Source organism: Delphinapterus leucas, chromosome 13 (genome assembly GCF_059928025.1).
Source record: "Delphinapterus leucas isolate spDelLeu-1000000601 "Yukka" chromosome 13, BTC_Dleu_Yukka2, whole genome shotgun sequence".
In the NCBI taxonomy this organism is placed as follows: domain Eukaryota; kingdom Metazoa; phylum Chordata; class Mammalia; order Artiodactyla; family Monodontidae; genus Delphinapterus; species Delphinapterus leucas.
The window spans coordinates 30,020,977-30,040,854 of NC_143141.1; the positions used below are offsets into that span (position 1 = coordinate 30,020,977).

At 37.3% G+C, this 19,878-nt stretch overlaps 1 long non-coding RNA gene across 3 annotated transcripts in view; it reads left to right on the plus strand.

Annotated features, from left to right (window-relative positions):
- The first annotated feature begins 2,012 nt into the window (after positions 1-2,012).
- The window catches only part of LOC149747720 (uncharacterized), a 43,786-nt gene continuing 25,920 nt past the window's right edge, over positions 2,013-19,878 (plus strand). For all 3 annotated transcript variants that reach the window (XR_016395398.1, XR_016395397.1, XR_016395399.1), the window contains exons 1-3: positions 2,013-2,461; positions 4,166-4,229; positions 8,319-8,404. This is a non-coding gene — a long non-coding RNA (uncharacterized LOC149747720). The remainder of the gene's footprint in view (positions 2,462-4,165; positions 4,230-8,318; positions 8,405-19,878) is intronic.

Here is a 19,878-nt window from a genome sequence, read left to right on the forward strand (position 1 = left end):
GGGAACACAAAGACTAGACCATAGCACTTACTATACATACATGGACCATGCATGATCTGGCTTCTACGCCCCTCTCCATTGTCTTCTTTTCCTACACGCCAGTGAGCATTTCTCTTTTTTTTTTTTTTCTTTCTTTTTGCGGTACGCGGGCCTCTCACTGTTGTGGCCTCTCCCGTTGCGGAGCACAGGCTCCGGACGCGCAGGCTCAGTGTCCATGGCTCACGGGGCCTAGCCGCTCCGCGGCATGTGGGATCTTCCCGGACCGGGACACGAACCCGTGTCCCCTGCATCGGCAGGCGGCCTCTCAACCACTGCGCCACGAGGGAAGCCCTAGTGAGCATTTCTTATACTGATTATGAATGGAACTCCTTTCTGGACTGATCCTTAACCATTCATTTTCTGGCAACTGTGAATTTATCTTCTCTTTTCCTCAAAACTTCACCCTTCCTTCATGTTACATATCCATTTCAATTGCCTTCTACAGGAAGCCCTACTGATATCGCCCATATACTACTGTCCACAGCATGAATTAAGGTCTTACTGTGTCTTCCTATAGCACTCTGTAATATCTTTTACGGTAACTATGGATTTTCTTACTTGAGTGTCACAATACATTGAATTCTAGGTGGCACTATAATGATTTTAATAACAGTAACACTGGTGCCTAGTTTATCCCATGACATACTTTAGGTGTTCAATAAATGTGTGTTGAATGAGTGAATGAATGAATGGTCAATTTGAAATCTTAATCATGTTACTTTTCAAAAATCTGTTACAAGATACCACAGTTTTCCAGAAGATTAGGGAGTTAGGACCTTAAACTTGATTTAACAGAGGAAATTTTTACTCATACATCATGCTTAAATACCTCAAAGTAAAACCATAAACCCAGGAATTTAAGGTTATCCATTTGGACTTTCAAGCCAATAATTAATATCTCCTGCCCCGACTGTATTAGATGGTTTCGATGCTCCACTCATATCTCCCCAGCACTCATCATTCCAGTATATGCTGATAGAATCATGCTGCCGCCTGCAATTATCCACCTTAGGGCAGGCCAGAAGTGTACAGGAGTTAATGTATCTGGGTGTAGCTTTCAACCAAGGACAGAGGGGACTGGAAGATAAGTACTTCAAGTTTCTCACCGATTCTTGGGATAACTCTGAGACATGTTCTGTAGAGTTTCACAGAACTCGCCTGAAGTACTGGCAGCAGTTCCCTGCAGGAGTAATTTATTCGGTAATACACCTCTGTTGGCTTCCTTCCATGCCTCCATTCTCAATTCCCACTCCACTTCTGAGTTTTCTGGAAGCACCTCCCAGATGAGCAGTTTGCACTCAAATTATCGCCTCAAGTTCTGCTTCTAGGGGAACTCAGTTGATAGCCTCCTAACAACCCAGTGCTCCTTACAGAGCCGTCACTGGTACAAGTACCAAGGCACGGCACATTACGTATCACTCCTCCTAAATCCTAATATTTTTAAACAGATAGGAAAGAGCATGACCTTGAAGAGAAAAAGAGTTCATATGAGGATGGCCAATGGATAAAGGGAAGGAGAGACAGTGCCATTTGTTTTCCATTAATGATAGTGTGAAATGTATGGGCAGATGGTCTAACAGGTGTGACTATAATTTGAGGAGCCTGCTCCCTTGGTTACAGAAGACTGCTATTGTTATTATTTTGGAACCACAACCTCATGACTTTATAGTTTCACTTGATGTAACCTTCTCCTTTACCTTTAAATCTTCGTACATCACTGAATTGCAGCCAATAGATTTATTTTCTCCCTATGGCTCCATCACAGAAAAAGACACACACGTGCACACACACACACACACACGCGCACACACACACACACAGAGTTTTGTGTATGCCAGTGCTAGAAAAGACAAGCTCATGGTGCATGTATGCAATGGATATTGTACATTACAGGTCTCTGTGAAATAGTCTTCTGCAGGTTCCTATGTTTATTTTATGAATAATTAACTTTAGTAAAGTTAATTTCCTGAAGATCTTGTTGAAGACTGAAGAAAGGAAGTAAATTGTAAAGAAAAAGACTTCGAAACTTGCCCTTTTCGCCCTCTCTTTGTGTCTTAATGAACAAAGGATAACTGGGCCTTTTTTGAAGCCTTTGCTTGAGTTGAAGACACAAAATGCAACCTGTACTCTTATCATAATATGCTCAGTTTATGAGTAACCAAACTTATAAACCGTGAATTTCCCTAAAGTTATTATACCATCTAGAAGATGTTTGCTTGGACGTTTACTTAAAACCAAACAATTGAGGTCTGTGTGTCCAAATAATTTCCTTCTCTCTTGTTGTCTCCATTTCAGTTTCCTGAGTTTCTGGGAAGGCCTGGTTTCCCCAAAGGAACGATTTCTGGTAGAAGTCTGAAGGTCTGACCGAAGAAAAAAAATCCAGTACAGCCAATGAATTGAGGACAAGAAGGTTTCCGATCAGGTAGGAACATTTAATCTCATACATTACGATCACCTTAAGTAAGGTGTGCTGATAGCTGGATATGATTTAACTGCTTGGAAAAAGATGCATATATATTATATAACCTACCCCACAAGGAAGCTGTTCTCAATTCTCTTAGAGGTTGTGGTGTGTATCAGAGAGCGCCTTGGGGGAATATGAATACAATAACAGTATGATGCTTTTTTTTTTTTTAGCTCATTGTTGCCAAGTACACTTGGTGATCTTGGTGCCTGTGGTTTAATCCCAGGAGGTTAGACATGTGGAACAGCACATTAACCCTCTTTAGTATTTTCTCCCAAGACAAATCATTTTTATAGGTTGTCTCCATGGTCTTCTAGTTGCTTATCAAAATTAAGCATCAAGTCTTCTAAGTGAGCAATAGCCCCAGTCAGTGTGAGGAAATCAGCTTGGTTCTTATTGGGTCACAGCTTCTTGTCCTTGGCACAAAGTGAGTTCACATAGGGAGTTAGAAGGAGGAGAACGGGACATGAGAAAGGGGAGTTCTGTGTTCTCATTTACCTATGCATGTTGAAACTCCACTAACAGCTTTATTTTCATTAGCAATTTGTGATAAAAACTTAGGGTAAAGGGAATAATGAAGCTGTCCCATTATATGGCAGGACAAAAGATAGTAGTGACATCAAAATCAGGGCCTGTCCATCTCGTTTGCAGCTATATACTGAGTGTTTAGCATAGCATTTGACCCCTCATCAGTATTCAATAAGAAGATGCGTGTTGAATGACTTAGGGATGAATTAATGAATGAAAAAAGTTAATATGGTAGAAAATGTGTTTTATCCTTGTATTTTCGTGTGTTGACTTCTGTATTTCAAGACCCAGCACTGTAACTGACACATAGAATATAAGCAATAAAATGTGTTGAAAGAATGAATGAGTCCCCACTATTCTAAGAATAATTTTAAGACCAACACGGACCCCATATCTGCCAGAGGTATCCAGAGGTGAAAGCCTGGATCTCAGCTAGTGGTAGAGCTGACAGAATTTATCTAGTTTTAATAATTTACAGCCCATCCCATTACATTTAGGCATAGTACCCACATGAGCCATACAATTAAATGTTGACTGGAAAACAATGCACAACCTAGAAGTTGAGAATTATGTTTTATGTGGAGGACATACTGAGGACTGAAGTCAGGAGACAGCCTCTCAGATAGCTCTGAGGGACTGTTCTGAAGAGGTAAGGGAGGGCACAGGGTATTTAGGGGTTCTTGCAAAAAAACAAACAGGTAGTTGGAACATCAAAAGATTACTGTTAATTAAAGAAACTAGACATCTTAAGTTAATAAATGTAGCACTTTTCTATATATGGTGAGATGCAAGAATCTGGTCTCCTGGGAATCATTCCCTTGATTTGCACTTTATTTATCTAGGGCCAGTATCCTGTTTTCTCCATCCTGAATCCCCTCAGGGTGCGGCTTTGGGTGTGGCTTCAGTGGCTGATGGCTTGATGGTTATAACATCCTGTGTTACCGATAAGGCTGGCTACATTCTTTGTCTACATAAATGACTTGAATATGGATAGTAAATCTGTGGATTTGCAAAACGTAATTCTTGGAGCATTTTTATAAGGACAAAGTTCAGGGCAATTTCAGAATCACTAGCGGCTAAAATTGCTATTTATACTTTGGTTTGGGAAATAAATTATTTTTATTGTCATTTCAGCCTTTCTTTAATTTTCGAGATTGTTAAAAGAGGGCAAAGAAAGAGGAGAAGACCCCTGAGTCAGGTAATCCTCCTTTTCCTGGCGACTCCCCTAGTTAAAAGCTCAGTTTACAATGGTGGTCAGTTTTTCAGTCCATTTGTGCTAATTTCTGTTACTAACAACATAGCATCTTATTTTCTATTTGAGGTTTTTGGATTTTTCCTAATTATGCTTTTGCTTTTTATTCTATCAAATGTCCATGAATTTGATAAAGTCCTCGGTATTAAAAGAAAACCAGTAAGATTCATAAAAATAAAAATAAGTTCTTGGATAAATTTATAAATTTCTACCTGCATTCAAAGTGGAGTAAGTTGGCAAGAAATTTATAAGGGGCAGATACTCTAAGGAGCACTCGCATTCAGAAACTCAAAATGGTTGCACGTGTTTATCCTGTAAGAGGTCTGTGATGAAACAGCAGGATGAAGGCTATATGTCCAAACTTAAATGCAATCTTTTAAATCACCTTTCATGTCAGGCCAGGTAAGAACTGGGCAATTCAATAAGTAAATTAGAACAATTCTTATTTTCAATAATTTCTTAGGTCAACAGAATAATGAAAAACTTATCTTTAACTCCAAGAAATCTGGACAGTTATTAAAGCAAATGTGTTGTCCTCCTGGCCTACACCTGGTTATAAACAGCAGTACGACTTCAGAAAACCCTGGACACTGAGTGGACTTTCTAAATATAGCTTTTTCTTTCTATAAAGGTGTTTTCCAAGAATGCTATCTTTTGTGAAAATGTGGCCTTTGTAAATGGTACGCAGACACTAAGGTCTGTGACTTTTCGACCTAGAAAAGATTTGAAATATTTTCTTAGCCTGGGAATCCACATTTTAGAGGCACAGAAAGAGAAACCCAATGAAATTAATTATTTTACCCACCATCAAACGGCAAACAAGTAATAACGACAGCATTGTCCTCAACACTACATTTCTTCTGTGCCTTATCCCTCTTCTTTTAAGAGGAATGACAACATTATCTGCAAACTTTATCTATAACTAATTTTTTTAAAATTTTGCTGTTTTGTAACTCATTTTTGAAAAATTCTGTTTCTATGTTGAAAATGTGTAAGGACATTTACCTTCTTTCTTGAAACACCTTTGCCTGCATTTATCACATTTTATTGTTGAACTATTGTGTAGCAATAAGTACAAAAGTGCGTCTAGTAGAGGAGATAATGTCAGAGGCAACAAGTTGTGTGTATGGGGGGGGCGGGGTTAGAGTTGACATACCTTAAGGGAGATGAGGAGAGAGGGAGGAGAATAGAAATTTTATTTATTTGAAAAAAATATGATTGCAAGTTAGACAATGTTTGGCTAAACTTAATACAGTATAGCTTTCCTTAACTTAAATTCTGGGTAAACTTGCACTGTTTACATTGCCACAGACTAGGGAATAAACAAAGCAAAAAGATTTTTGGTACCACCATTTTGTGTTAATTTCATAAAGATTTCTACAAGACATTTTAAAAATAAATTGAAAAACGAAAGACTTGTCTTTAGCTTATTTTCCCTGCTTGCTTGCACTTTAATAAGTTGATAAATGACATTTAAACTCAATAATTATGATTAATTCTGTCCCGCAATTTTTAAAAGCACTGGTGATTGTGTGCGCCTGCATGTGCGCACCTTTACAACCAGTAAAATAAAGTTCTTGATCAAAAAATTATTATCATTTAGACTATTGAATAAAATCAGATATGATAGAGGGGCCAGCTGTTGGTAGGTTTAAAAGTCACCCTAGGTGATTAATTCATGCAGCAGTGTTGCAGGTCTCTCTTTAGATGAAGCACTTAGAAGTATAACCAAGCATGGCTCTAATTTCATATCTGAGTTCATATTTAGAGTTCTTTAGCAAGTGCTTGCTCTATGTGTTTTTATAGTCTTTGGTTGTGCTCTAAAAATATCAAAATTATGAATTAACAGATATGCAAAAGTGAAATCCTAGAAGATAGGATAAACATGAAGTCCTCTAATTATCACTCAAATAAGTTTGGTTGACACAGAACTGGGAATCACATAAAGACATTAATAAGTCATAATGCTGAAATTAAAACCTTCTAGTTACAGTACAAAAGAAATCCTAATTTGTACCACAAGGTAATGAATTCAGTACTTTTCATTTGTTAAATATTTGCTTATTACCCTGCACCGTGCATATAACACTGTTCCAAAATTTGGAGGGCAAACAGGAAAAACAGAAACTCTCTACCCTCAAGTTGTTTATACTGCAGTCAGTGAAATTTCTCTACTTTGAGATCTTTTAATTCCTCAGTTCATTGTAACATCTTCTTCAGATGAATTGTGTTCTATTTGTTAAAACCAAGGTTTAGCACTTTACATAGTTTCTTCAGTGTTCCTGATAGTGAAATAGAGTCATAATGCTAATTTCCAGTACTAATTATAGAGTTGATAGGAGAAATGCTCAAGATCGATAGTAACGTGATTTCGATAATCTACAAAATGTCTTGAGGTTTCCCAGATAACAACTCGTCTCCCAGACAAAAATGCACTTATTATTTATATTCCAAGCTTATAAATTTTTTTGTATTTTAATCATATAGAGGTTTTACAACATCTTTTATTTTTTTATTATTATTATTTTCTATTTACTATTATTTTCTTTTGCGGTCCACGGGCCTCTCACTGTTGTGGCCTCTCCCGTTGCAGAGCACAGGCTCCGGACGCGCAGGCTCAGCGGCCATGGCTCACGGGCCCAGCCGCTCTGTGGCATGTGGGATCTTCCCGGACCGGGGCACGAACCCGTGTCCCCTGCATCGGCAGGCGGACTCTCAACCACTGTGCCACCAGGGAAGCCCTACAACATCTTTTAATTCACATTTTAAGATATTTTGTTCAGTGGATTATCTCATTTTGAAACTATTGATTTATATGTACATACTATGTAAATATTAGTATATATTTCTCAATGGCTAGGTTAGTGCTTTCTTAACTACTTAAGTTTGTTTAATTCATATTGTTGTTCTTCAGCATTTCTTTTACTCACTGGAGCCTATCCTACTGACTTCGAAAAGCCTGAAAAAGTCTGAAAATCCCATTTAAAGTAATTGTGTGGAAAATCTTTAAAATAACATTATAATAATAGTAGAGAAGAAGAGTATTTAACATTGTGCTGAAGATCATTCCATTAATAAAGAGATTAATCAATAATTCTAACATTCAGACATATAATAAAAATGAAAAACATTAATCATAATACTGAGCAGTGACACTTTCAGTAAAGGGAGATATTAAATATCGTATAGGAAACTAGTATCTGCAGAGCAGATAAGTTGGCAATGATTATACATATATTTAAAATATGTTGAAACAGTCATAGACAGTTTTTCTTTTTGGCTGAAAAGAGGCATATTGAAGTATTTAAGCACTACTTCAACTGGAATAGATATTTAGACGCTCTACAGAAAACACATGATTGCAGAAGAGCAGATATTAGCAGGTGTGTGAATGTGTATGTCTTTAATTAATGCATTTTCACTCATTCAAAAAGGAGAAGACTGCCAAATTTACTTTAAAGGTGGCATTGACTTTTGCTGCTGTTGCTGTTCCTTTAGTGTTCACCAAAGAGTACCGTCCTGTCATTTATCCAAGTTAGAAATCTAGAAGCAATCCTAGGATTCTCATTATAGGGTCCCCTACCTTCATGCTCCCCACTCAATAAGTAACAAATTCTTGGCTCTCCTGTGTAGGAAAGCTCTCTCCAATGTACGCCTGCTCTGTCACTCTCCGGGTCCAGCATCTCTGCCTCACCCTCCCATTGAAGTCACTTCTAGTTCATTCTGTGCAGGGCCATTTTTAAACCTTCCTCAGTCCTAGGCAGTTGCCCTTTTAGAAGCTTTACCCTCAATGTTATCAAATGCATTAAAATGTGCCCAAGTCACATATCCAATATAATTTATAGATAACTATATGAAAGCTGAGTAACATTGCTGTTGTAGTAATATTAGTTGAAAATATTAATTACACAAGTTTTTATCTCAATTTTGCAGATTTTTTTTCCTATTCTGGAGCCATGTTTTCCAGGTGTCAAACAATTTTCTAAGTCCTTCTCAAACTCCTAGTCCCTAGTGAGTGTGCTTTTACTGTCACAGGGTTGAACAGCCCAGACAGCAAGATGTCTGAAGATGAAGACCATCACATGGTTGAGTAGATCAGATACGTGAAGGAAATAAGTAAGGTAAGAAGGAAAAAGAATTGAAAGAGCTGAAAGATGTGTTACTTGGCTGTCAGGTGTTAGGAGAGTTTATTTGTGCTTTTTCTTAGTCTTCATAATGCTCTTGTCAGAATGGTGGTAACATACCCATTTTTTTAGATGAGCGACCTTTAACTATAGGTTGCACTTGATTGTCTGCCAGGTCTTCAAGTCTGTGATGGGGACAGTAACGTCAGAAATTTCAATCCCAGTCAGATCAAGACCCGGTAGAGACGCCATTACGGAAGTGCATGGTTTTGACCCAAATTTGACCACATTAAAATGTTGTTCTTTCTTCTCCAGGATGATAGTCTATATTTCAAGAAGAATTATAATTCTTGCCCCATAACAATTTCTCTGAGCTCTTTGTTCCAACTAAAGCCTTTGATTGATTTTCATATTAGCAAAGCCCTGGAATTATATGCAAAATGCTATGAATAGTTATCTACCTATCTAATTATTTTTAGCAAAAGGATGCAGAGCCGTTATCAGATTCTCAAAACTCAATCAGATTATCTAACAGTTTACATTAAATGAGGTAATGAGTGCCCTATCTGGATCCGAACATTATAATACTTTTAATCCTTACCGTGGTCCCTGAAATGTCTATTATCTCTAATTATCAGTAAGGGAACTGAGGCGTAGTAAAGTCTAAGTAAGTGAGAGGTCTGGAATTCAAATCCAGGTCAGTTTCAGGCTTGAACACCACTAATTCTAGAGCCTACACTGCATTCTATGCTCTCACTGTAGATAATCAATAAGTGTTCATTTATTTCCTTTACCCCAGTTGGGGACAAAGAACATGGGTGTGTGAAAGAAAGTACAGATTCGTTTTAATGTAAATGATATAATAATAATGCTAGTCAGCAGTTACGGAATATTCATATTGTGCTAGGAGTTGAGCATTAAGTACTTTACAGGCATTCTTTTATTTAAAATCTCATATATATACTACCTACCTTAGGAAGTAGGGAATATAAATGTGCCAAGGTGATTGAAATAACGTGGTCATGTACAAGGCAATGAAACCAGGACAGGGTTTTCTGGGCTGATGGTTGAATTTTGGCCAAGACGCTAAGGGGAGAAGGGATGAGCACTGGTGGGGAGACTGAAAACTTATTCATCGTGGGGAGAAAGCACTGGTGTAAGCATCGTACTGGTTGCTTCAGAACCGTTACCCTCGTAACCCGAAAACTGAGGTTTTGCTGAAAGCTGAAGGCAGATTGCTTGCAGTGTGAAAAAGAATTTACTGATATCTATTCATCTCTTCATGTTTGAACCTGACTGTTTTGCAGATTTGTTGAAATGACTCAAGTTGTCTTTCAGATCTGGACTAAATGTCTGTATCACAGCATTAGGGCCCATGGAGCAGCATTTGCAAGCCCATACTCACCTCCCCCCTTTTTAGTGTTTTGCACTCTGGAAAAGCAAACAACAGCAACAACAATATCTTATTTCCTTTTATCTATAGTTATTATTCATCTTGTCAAGAAACCCAATTTGATATATTTATGCTAAAATATAAATGAAATTTTTGCAGTTTTATTGAGATTTAATTGATATATAATATTGTATCTGTCCAAGGTGTACAATGTGATGATTGATATATATATATATAGTGTGCGAAATGATTACCACAATAAGTTTAGTTAACCCACATAATTACATATGTTATCTTTGTGATGAGAACGTTCAAGATCTACTCTCTTAGCAACTTTCAAACATAAAATACGGTATTGTTAACTGTAGTGACCGAGCTGTACATTACATCACCATTACTCACTTGTCTTATAACTAGAAGTTTTTACCTTTTGATCATCTTCCCTCATTTTCGTCACCTCCAACCCCCAGCTCTGGCAACCGTCATTCCATTCTTTCTATCATGAGTTCAGTATTTTAGATTTCACATATGAGATCATAAAGTATTTATCTTTCTCTGTCTGACATTTCATTTAGCATAATGCCCCCCAAACCCACCCATGTGGTCACAAATAGCCAGATTTCCTTCTTTATCATGGCTGAATAATAGTAGGTTGTATGCACCCCGTTTTCTTCATCCATTCATCCACAAGAAAACACTGAGGTTGTTTCCATGTCTTGGCTACTGTATTGGGTTGGCCAGAAAGTTCATACAGTTAATGAATACACTGTTCAATCAAACTTGGTGAAAATGAGTCTTTTATTTTTACTTAAAATAAATCTTTGACAAAGCCAGCTAGGCATCCCTTTGAGTAACGACTTATATCACATTGAAATATTTTAAACATATGAACAGTAATAGCTGAAATGACAAATGTTACTAATATTGACACAATTTATCAAGGAGAATATGTTAGAATATGTGAAAATGCAGATGGACAGTGAAAGAACAGCTATAACTTTTAACTAAATATTGTCTTGATATTTAGACCATTGGTTAAAATCATGATAACAGGTTTCATCCGTTTCAAGAAAGCAGAATATTTGCAGATCACTTAACATTTACTAGGTATGTTCTCAGCCTGGAAGGATATATTTCACTTACATGTGTCATTTAATTTAAGCACATCCCTCTGTAATAGATAGTGGTATCCCTATTTGCAGATAGGAGACAGGCTCAGAAAGATTAAGAATGTTACCTAATTCTAGTAAGTAGCCAAACCTAAACTGATCTAATTCCAGGGCAAAGCTCTTTCTGGCACATCAGTGTGGGTCTTTATCTCTTTGAGAATTGTTGAACATTAAAAGCCTTCTTCCAGGTAAATGCATAAAGAAACAACATGAGCAATGATATAACAATACAAGTCTCACTAAATAATTGGTGTGTTTGGCCTTGCTTTTGCTGATAGATCTTTTGCAAAATTGCTTTTCTCTGAGATATTTAAAGTGGACTTTAACTATTTTCTTGGAAGACTTTCCTAAATTATACCTATCAGAAAGCTGCTTTGCTTTAAGGCCGAAGAAAAATGAAAGCTTACTTAACTACACTTAGGTGCCAGGGTCATACTATGAGCTCTACACCTGCCAGGATTCACGCTAAGATAGATAGGGTGGCTCAGCAAACTGTCCATAGTCCTGTGATTTCTTTCTGATATTCTGAAGTAGAAATAATTTAATAACTGTTCACAAAAGAGAGAAACACTGTTTCTTGGTCCTCAATATCATACTGCTGTAGGCTAATTCTTTCTCTCTTCTGTTGCCCCTTAGTATAGAGAGTGTGTTTTGGGGACCCTCCTTCACGATCTTCTCCATTCCAAGAGCATCTTACATAAATCCAGGACTTCTCAAGCAGCCAGTTTTGCCAGATGGTCTTAGGGTTGGTTGTACCCATATATGTATAATCTGAACTTCTCAAGTAAGGTCCTTAGAGAGCATAATGGCTAAGAGAATTGGTGCTGATACCAGACCTGAGTCCAAATACTGCCTATGCCCCTAACTAGCTGTGTAACCTTGGAGAAGTAACTTAAGCCCCTTAAAGGGATTAGATTTCTCACCTGGAAAATGGTATAATAAATGCATCTACCTCCTATGGTTAGTGTGTAAATTAATGTAACTTGAGATGGTGCGTGTTAAGCATTAGCACAGTGCCTGTCTCTTGTTAGTAATACCTGCTTTTCTTATTAATTATTCTCTTTATATTCCCAGTTCCAGCTGGGTGCCTAACATATAATAGTTGTTCAGCAAATAGTTACTGGATTGAACCAGCTCTGAAATTGAAGCATTGGGTCAACAGCAAAGTAGTCACCCCACCATCATTTCTCCCAGAGAAAGGGAGAATAGATGGAAGCCAGCCATCATACTTTCTTTTCTTATTCTAAACTTCCCATCCAGCCCCAGCAATAAAATAATCTTCCTGGACCCTAACAATTTCAAGGATTCTTCAAATCACACTATTTGAAAATAGCTGGGTTGCCCTAATCTAATATGTCCCAGGACCCCAAGGTCACCAAGCTTCTATTAATGAAGTCTAGTTAAGATAAATGATAACAGTTAGTCAACCAACTGCTTATGAGCTCATTGGGCTTTTTAAAATTTACTATCTGCGCTTCATAGAGACACAGGTATTTTGCTTTTGTAGGACATTCAACAGTCAAAGTAGTCTTTTAAAAAGCACAAATCAGACGCTATTATTGCACTGCTTCTAACCTCTAAAGGCTATCTATTGTAAAGAGATGAAATTTTCAACTACTTAGCCAGGCTCACAGAGACCGTGTGCTCTGGTCACTTACTACATCTTTCCCTGACCTTCATGGGGCTCGAGGCACAGTTGTCCTTTTCAGTCCCTCAGATGCAACAAGCTCTACTTCTTGCTCTCCCAGCTTTAGATTGGCTAATCCATCTACCCAGACCAATTTCCCTCTTATCGTTAAGGTCTCGGTTCAAACGCCACCACTACTATCTTGACCAAAGAGACCTGCCTCCTCAGTGCCTCTCCATCCCTTTGTCCAGTCGTATTTCTGTCACTGTACAACATTTATTTACACGTTTACTCTGTCTTCCTCCACCACTGGACATTTGCTTAAGAGCAGGGACTTTGTAATTTTTTGCTTCCAAGGCTTGCAGCGGACACTGGCACGTAGGTGTGTAGGAAATGTGTGTCTAATAAAGAATAAATATGTGAATGAAAAAAAAAACTGTGAAACACTAACACAAGATTATTCTTCTTTCAAAAGAATAATGAAAAATGATTTCATTCAATAAGAGTCATTCTTAGTTACTGATCCATGACTTAGTAGATCCCATTCAATTTAAAATGTCCCCTTTTTTTCTGATACTTTCACAAGTCATTAATTAAATGTTGCTCACTTTTAAGGCCAATCTGTGAGACATTATTTAACTTGTCTCCTCTAAAGTTCCAGCATTAACTCAGGCGGGGCTTCACCAAGTACTGATCATGTGACCTTGGCCTCTCATTGCCTCCGTTTTCTCATTTGTAACATGGGTATAATAATCGGCTTATTTCATACGCCTATGAGGAGGAAAACTTCGTGTGTGTGTGTGTGTGTGTCTATATATATGTATTTAAACAGTGTCTTAGAATAGTGTCTGGCACATGATAAGCATTATAGAAGTATTGACTGCTGCTACTAGTACTGTTATTATGAGAACTAACTGTTGAGAATAATCCTTCATATAGTGGTTTATTCCACTGAAGATAAAGGAAACTCATAGAATATTAGAAATCAGATTAAACACGGAAAGCCAGTAAAATATACCAGGACAGAAGATGATGAGAGTGTGAAAGGATAGAGGAAAAAAAATGGTTTTTGTTTTTCTTTTTCTTTTTTAAAGAAGGAAAGAGCCTAGAAATAGGACAAAAACTATTCATTGGCTATACTGACATGGAGATCGCTGGTGACCTTCATAAGTAAAATTTCAGGACAGTGGGCAGAGAGATTACGGTGAGGGAAGTCAGATGGATGTAAATTATAGAGTAGATGGGACGTGAGGAAATGGAAACAATATATGATGATAACAATTTTGAAAAGTTCAGACATGAATTGGCTAAAGAAGATATGCAGGGATTAGAGGAGGAGGGAGGCTTTCGTGTTACACGTATAGTTTTTAACATTTTAAGTTGGAGTTACTAGTCTAGAATGAGGTTGAATTTTGGCAAGAATCATTCATAAGGAGTAGATGGGTTGTAGAAAATGCAGTGCTGTGAAGTACTTGAGAAGATGAGAGAAAATGAAATGCTATCTGTAGTGCACGTGGCCTTTGAACTTGAACTCCTGTAGTGCAAGGGAATACAAAGATCAATGCAAATGCTAATGAATTAACGGATTTGGCAGTGGACTATTTACTGACTTCTGTGTTGCTAATGAGTTAGGAAGCGCCTCACCAGCTCAGAGTGAAGGAAGTAGAGAGGATGGAGGAAAATTTGAGGAGGGTAGGGAAAGCTTCTAAGAAAATAGTCCTTAAGGAGAATTAGAAAGAACTTACTGTAAGTCAGAGCAATATTTCCAGTCTTGAAAATCCATTTGAAGTTGGTGTTTATTAATTTATTGGAATACCAATTTTCCCTGCCACATGATGTTTCTCCAGCTACCTGGATATAAGTTACACAGAGGCAGAAAAGAATGAGAGATAACAATCGAGGGAAAATACAATTCGTATTTTTTTTTTACCTTTTTCCACTTCCCCGCGCCAGCTCTGGGGAGCCTTCATGGACATGGCTGCCCTCGCAGCCTGCAGCAGCACGCTGTTATCAAAGAATTCAAAGAAATGGAACATAGGTTTCCAACTTAATAATTCAGCAAAATCAAAAATTGTATATAATGTTTTCTGTTGGCAAAGATTTTTGCAATATAATTTGGTTCCATCTTTTGACAAGTAATTTGGCAATGTCTAGCAAGATAAAAATGTTAATAGCTTTTTACACATTAATTCTAATTCTGGAAGCTTATGCCGATAAATAATTTATAATCCAGAAAATTATTATATAAAGATGCTCATTGTCATGTCATTTGTAATAACAAAACATTGGAAACACCTTTAATTGTTAAGAATAGGAAAACAGTTTAGGAAATTATATCCACTTAGTAGAAAGTGACACAGTTACTATATTATAATTACAAGATGATGGAGCAAAATAAAATAATGCTTAATAAAGAAACAATGAAGAAAGCTGACCTAAAATTGTGTCTTCCTTATGACAGTAATTATGTAAACATATCAATGTTTATTAAAGCTTAAAACCAAGATAAAGTTTTAAAAGCTCTGTACCAGTAATGGGGATTTTATGTTCGTTTCAAAATATTTTTTGACACAACTCTTAGAATTTTGTTTTGTCTACTCCTTTTCTTAAGAATTTCTGATTATTACCTCACTTTTCATTTCATAGTTTCAAATAAAGCCAGCAATTTTATCATCAGAGAAGATTAGACTTATTGGACAGTTCATAATTCCAAGTTATTTGGTATAAAAAGACCATATACACTTGTAGGTGCTTTCAAAATAAAATTTCGAGAAGTTTTTTTTTTTGCTTAGTCTTTCCTAGTATGGAGATGAAGCAAACTACCTAAAATTGCTAGCCATTCTTTTTTCATTTTTCTCATTTTATTGATTTATCTTGCCCTTCACAGAAATGATAAGAAATGAGTCTGCAGTTGCATCTGCCAATTTCTTAAATCCTCTATTATCCACATTATGAAATCATACTAGTATGAATGCTTCCAGTATTTTCAGAACTCTTTAGTTAGTATACTTTAGCATTCTGTATGAAGTATCTTATGTAAGTGTAAAATTTAGACTCAACTTCTGGAAGCTTTTGATTTCTTAGTTCAAAAGTGAGAGATCCTTAGTTCAGCCATATGATTAACAATTACTTGTATAGTAAGAAGCTCCTAAATTATTGTTTTATGGGTACCTGGCAGTTTTCTTGCCATTTCTCAGAAGTTCTCTATTAAACACATTCTCTCTCTTTCTCTCTCTCTCTCTCTCTGTCTCTCTCTGTCTCTCTCTCTCTCTCTCTCTCTCTCTCTCTGTCTCTCTCTCTCTCTCACACACACACACACACACACACACATTGTGATTAAAAGCACAGATTTTGGCATTATGAAATCTAAGGTTCAATTTCCAGTTGTGTAGTTTCTGGGCCACTTCACTTTAGGCAAGTAACCTAATGTCTCTGAACCTTGTTATTTTCATCTGTAAAATAGAAATTACAATTATATCAGACAATCCTCAAAACATCCGTAATGATTTTAGAGTTTCAGAGTCAGGTAAAAGCAGGCACTCAGTAAATGGCTAGTGCTTTTATTACTTTATTATTATTTAGGTCTTGGTTTTCCTTGAGTGTGTGAGTCCCCATAATGAAATGTAATTTCCAGTAGATTGAGTAACACCTGTTTTCACCAAAAATTTTAACTGAGTTCATTACTTTCTGTGCAACCCAGATTAGTTTTCTGCCTCCTTTTCTGTGCCGTATGTAGGTGTTCAGTAGATTTATTTAATAAATGTATGAATGCATGAACGCGTAGATGAATTTTTAAATGCTTCTTTTTGAGAAGGTAGAAGAAATGTGACACAGTAGAACAGATAAGAAAATAATCCATGGAAAAAATGGCAAAGTCATGTATGTGTCCAGGGCCAGCCTAAGAGGAATTACTTTTTTTTTTTTTTTAGGAAAAATGTGTTGAATAGCTTATTTTAATTATTTTTAAAAGTTAAGTACAGGGACTTCCCTGGCGGTCCAGTGGTTAAGACTTCGCCTTCCAATGCAGGGGGGTGTGGGTTCAATCCCTAGTCGGGGAGCTATGGTCCCACATGCCTCGCAGCCAAAAAACCAGAACATAAAACAGAAGCAGTATTGTAACAAATTCAATGAAGACTTTAAAAAATGGTCCACATCCAAAAAAAAAGTTAAGTACAAAACTTTGCTGATGATTTACATATTTAGGACCAATAAAATAATGTGAGATTAGCTGTACTAAAACAGAATGTTGAGCTACATTCACATTAAGTGACATTATATAGTCTGAGTTTATGGAAAACTTCTGAGATGGTGAGTGACCTTTGAGCAGAAAAAGACAGAAGGAGAAATGGCCTTTTCTACATTCTATTGTGCCTCTAAGTAAAATGCTTGGTAATCTAGCTACAAAGCTCTATGTCATTGGCCTTAGGCACGTACTGTGATCTACCTTGTGAAGATCAGATTTTGCCATGGAGAGGATTTGTAAAAGTATCACACATTCCAGTACCGTTGGCAACCACAGCTACCAAAAACTCCAATTTAAATTGATGAGCCTAATATCAGATGATAGTATCATTTCCTTGTGGGTGTTCTGGGAAAAGGTGGGTAGGAAATGTATAAAAGTGAATACTTTATTGACTGAAATAACACTTCATCATTTTGAAAACATAAAATACATTAAAGTTGTTATAGCATCATACATGAATCTTTCACTGTATTTTAGACCTTGCCTACAAGCAATGTTTTCTGCCCTTTGAAAGAGAACCATGCTTGTGGTATGCATTAATCATAGAAAAGATTAAACACTGAAAAGAAATTCAGCCTTTAAAGACAGTTTGCTTTGATTGATTCAGTGGGTTCTCCTAAAAAGTTAATACCCAGAATTATTGCTTGTTAAATTGGAGTTACAAATTCTTTCAGAGTTACTTAGTATTTTCTTTAATATCAGTATCAAGGAAGGCAAAGCAAATTTACATATTTATTAGGAAATACAGGCACATAATCATAAAACAAGAAAACACAACGTTTTTATAGACTTTATTTTTTAGAAGTGTTTTAATTTTACAGAAAAATTGAGAAGATAGTATAAAGTGTTTCCATATACACTATACCCATTTCCCTCTGTGACGATCAACTTATATTAGTATGTTACATTGTTACAATCAGTGAACAAATATTGATACATTATTGTTTACTATAGTCCATACATTAGTCCAGTTCCTTAGTTTTTACCTAATGTCCTTTTTTCTATTCCAGGATTTCATCCAAAACATCACATTACATTTAGTTGCCATGTTTCCTTAGGCTCCTCTTGGGTTTGATAGCTTCTCAGATTTTCCTTGCATGACCTTGGCAATTTTGAGTAGTTAGGCTTGTGTAGGATGCCCGCTACTAGAATTTGTTTGATGCATGTTTCATTGATAATATTGGGATTATGTGTTTGGGGGAGGAAGACCACAAGAGTAGAAGGGTTATTTTGTCAGATCACATCAAGTGTACAAAGTATCAATATGCATTATGAATGCTGAGGTCGACCTTGATCACCAGGCTGAGGTAGTGTTTTTCAGGTTTCTCCATTGTAAAATTACTGTTTTCCCTTCTCCATATTGTACTTTTTGGAAGGAAGTCAATATGCTCAGCCCACAACTAAGGAATAGAGAGTTATGCTTAAGATGGAGTACTACATAAACTATTTGGAATTCTTTTGCACTGGAGATTTATCTATTCTCCCGCATTTATTTATGTATCCAATTATTTATTTATATCAGAAGAACTCACGGATTTTTATTTTATACTTTGGGTCATAATCTAATTCTACGTTAGTTACTTTGTTCCTCAAATTGCTCTAGTCCTGACCCTTGTGAACTCTTTTCAGTTCAGTGGCTCGTGTGCCACTCTGAGGTATCCCCATCCTATATATTTTTTTGGAACTTCCTTACTTTCTGACACTATAAGATGGCCTTGTATATAAATCTTGTATATTTACTGCCCCAGTCCTAGAATCAGCTATTTCTTCAAGGATAACTAGGTCTTTTTAGTGGAGAGCAGCATTAGACAGCAGGATCTGGGTGTGGGGTGTGCTAATTGCTGCCCGGATGTCATTGCTTCTAGATCTTCTCAGCTGACAGAGCAAAGAGATAACATGTGTGTACATTCCCCACGTATATGGACATATCTATAAGTATCTCTCTACATAACCATGTGTGTTAAGGTAATATGAAGCAATATTAAGCTAAGCATGAATGTATATTGATGTTTCCAACTTTAATCTGTTACCACATAGATCATCTTAGCCTCATCTCTTGCTTATCTTTAAATTTCAACTGCGGCAAAACACTTGACTTTTAGAAGCATGAAAATCAAATTGTAGCTACTTTGGGAAGCCACATCATCTAGCAGAAGAATTCTTAAAGGGCAAGGTGTATATCATCAAATTTTAATTTACAGTCAGCAGTACTTTGTAACATCCATAGGCCTCCAGACCTCTGCTTCCAAGAAGATGAAGTAGCCCATTTCTCCCAGGTTCTTCCACTTAAAACTAAAACCCTGAACATAACAACAGACAAACATAGGAAGACACTGAAAGGTGGAAATAAGGCAGACTTAACTAGGGACTTTGGGACTTGAGGAATAACATGGTGATGAGTCCCCTGTGTTTCCTGTTGCTTCCCATACATCCTGGAGAGGGTATTACAGGAACCCCCAATCAATAACCACCAACAGAACAACAGACAAAAAAGCTTCAAAAAAGAAAACACAAAACCCCCGTTCCCCCTAGCCAAGGTATGAGGAAAGGGGTTGTCAAAGACAGAAAACCATTTGGGCAATAATATACACACTACTCGAGCCAAGTGCCAGTGGAATATTGCACCCATCCCCTATGTCCTGTGGTTTCAGTTGGGCCAAGCTAGGATTTGATCTTCCACACCACCCCACTCCTGCCCTCCAGAAGAGGCAGCGCTCTGATTCGCCACCAGGGCTGTTTCAGTGTGGTGCAGTGGTGAGCTGAGCCTCCACCCCTTTGCATTAGCAAAGAGACTTTCAAAGGTGGTGCCTGACAGGCTAGTTAACACTGGGCTGCCCTCACACAGTCGTGGGGTCCAATGGTGGGACCTAGCCTCCGTCTCTCCCTGACATCGATAAGAATAGGATGTTACAGGTTGGAGGGAGTAGGCACCCCACTAACCCCCAACACATGGTGTCAGTGAGACCGAATGGGGTGCTGAATCCCCATAACCGTCCTGAGGCAGTAAGACAGAATGAGATGGCACAAGCAGGGCTAGTT